Here is a 2,568-nt window from a genome sequence, read left to right as displayed (position 1 = left end):
CCTTTATAGAGCATCCGGTTTAAGGTCCGGCCTCTATCGCCCAGATACTTATATAGAGCATCCGGTTTAAGGTCCGGCCTCTATCGCCCAGATACTTATATAGAGCATCCGGTTTAAGGTCCGGCCTCTATCGCCCAGATACTTATATAGAGCATCCGGTTTAAGGTCCGGCCTCTATCGCCCAGATACTTATATAGAGCATCCGGTTTAAGGTCCGGCCTCTATCGCCCAGATACTTATATAGAGCATCCGGTTTAAGGTCCGGCCTCTATCGCCCAGATACTTATATAGAGCATCCGGTTTAAGGTCCGGCCTCTATCGCCCAGATACTTATATAGAGCATCCGGTTTAAGGTCCGGCCTCTATCGCCCAGATACTTATATAGAGCATCCGGTTTAAGGTCCGGCCTCTATCGCCCAGATACTTATATAGAGCATCCGGTTTAAGGTCCGGCCTCTATCGCCCAGATACTTATATAGAGCATCCGGTTTAAGGTCCGGCCTCTATCGCCCAGATACTTATATAGAGCATCCGGTTTAAGGTCCGGCCTCTATCGCCCAGATACTTATATAGAGCATCCGGTTTAAGGTCCGGCCTCTATCGCCCAGATACTTATATAGAGCATCCGGTTTAAGGTCCGGCCTCTATCGCCCAGATACTTATATAGAGCATTCGGTTCGAGGTCCGGCCTCTATTGCTCAGATACCTATATAGAGCATCCTGTTAGAGTTCCGGCCTCTTATACTTGTTACTTGTGATTGGTTACTTGGGTACTTCTGGTGAGCATCCGGTTCGAAGTCCGGCCTCCGTACTGTCAGATTTTACTCATTAGGGTTGAGGTTCTGATTCGTGTTCTTCGTTCTTGGGTTCTTTTATGCAATTCTCTTTAGTTATAGTTATTCTGTGTACTCGTCGGGCTTATGGGGGTCCGTTCGGGTTTTTATTTAACTTGCGCACGAGTGTACCTTCTGGGCTTATGGGGGCCCAGTTAGGTATAGTTAGCTTATAGATTACTTTAGTAAGTTCTTTCTACACTCGTGTGCATTCCATTGTTAGTTAGATTTTAGTTCTTGACCCTCGGTTTGTGTTATTCCTTCTTTTCATATTGTCTTTACTTTTCAAGTTCAGTCGGCCTATGATGCCTACTGGGTACCTGTTGTTTTGGTACTCATGCTACGCTCTGCATCTATTTCGTGATGCAAGTCCGGGCACTAGTAGCCAGCGTTGATCGAGCTTGGAGCAGACTGATTCGGAGACGGGAGTGAGCACACGACGTTTTGTACTATTTCAGTCTCCATCTGTATATATAGACTTGTCTTTTACCTTTCGAGACAGTCCAGTCTCTGTTGTCCATTTTTGGGACTTGTACTCATTTTGTTAGCAGCTCTGTACTAGTGACTTCCAGGTTCTGGAAGGGATCTTTATTTGTATATATATTTTTGGTTTGCTTCCGCCTGTTTATATTGTTATTTGCCTATTCTTGTTTAGTTTCTACCCTCAGACCCATTACTTGTTGTTCCGGGTTACGGGTTGGCTTACCTACTGGTGGGTTATAGTAGGTGCCATCATGACTTGAGAAATCGGGTCGTGACAATATCTGGTAGGAAATTCTTAATTAATGGTAAAATACGTAATATTTTAAAAGTATAAATAATAATAATAATAATAATATATGATAGTAAAGTATGTCTAATTATGTAGTTTTTCCTTAATACTATATGACATTTTAAAATATTTTTTTATTTATTAGTAAGTATCAGACTATCAGTCTATAATATGTAAGTTTGATATTAATGTTGCTTTAGGGTTTATTGTTACTTGGGTCTTTGTATATAAGTAGGTAATTGCTTTGAAAGGTGATGATATGGCTAATGATCGATGTGACTTCTTTTTTTCCAAGAAAGGTAACATGTATATTCATCAACACACAATTAACTCCGCCCATGTGAGGGTCACAAAGTATAGTCGATCTCAAATTGAAGTTTGAGGAGGATAAAGTGTATGCAAATCTTACCTCCTATCTAGTGAGGTAGTAGAGAGCCTATTTCCGAAAGACTCTCGCTTCAAGTTTCACATAACAGAACAATATAATTTGAGATTAAAACACAGTAGTTGATAATTCAATATAATTTGTATAGGTTCTATTGTTTTAACTTTTTCAAGTCTTGATGTTTTTTCAACTATTTGAGTAGGAGTTATTAGTTCTAGAAAATCATTTTGTAATTTCATAATCATAATTTTGTACCAAACAGTCATAATTGAATCATGTTGGTAACTAATTAGTACTGTAACTACCTACTATATATCATAACCCCTAATCATATGTGTACAACTAGCTAGGTTAACTTAAAAATCAACTTTTAAATTTTAAAAAATTGAAAATTAACAGGAGTTAATTATTTTGTATGGGTAAATATTGTGTATTTGGTCAAGCCAAACCTAACTCAACTAGCATATCAAGACTTTTGAGAGACTAAAATTGACTTCTTCTATTTCTTTGCCCTTCTTTGAAGCTCTAGTCCTAAAATTCCCACTCCCATAATATATCACTATTTTTATGTCGATAGC

The sequence above is a fragment of the Solanum tuberosum genome, unplaced genomic scaffold (genome assembly GCF_000226075.1).
Source record: "Solanum tuberosum cultivar DM 1-3 516 R44 unplaced genomic scaffold, SolTub_3.0 scf00017, whole genome shotgun sequence".
In the NCBI taxonomy this organism is placed as follows: Eukaryota; Viridiplantae; Streptophyta; class Magnoliopsida; order Solanales; family Solanaceae; genus Solanum; species Solanum tuberosum.
Note: the sequence above shows the minus strand (reverse complement) of the source record.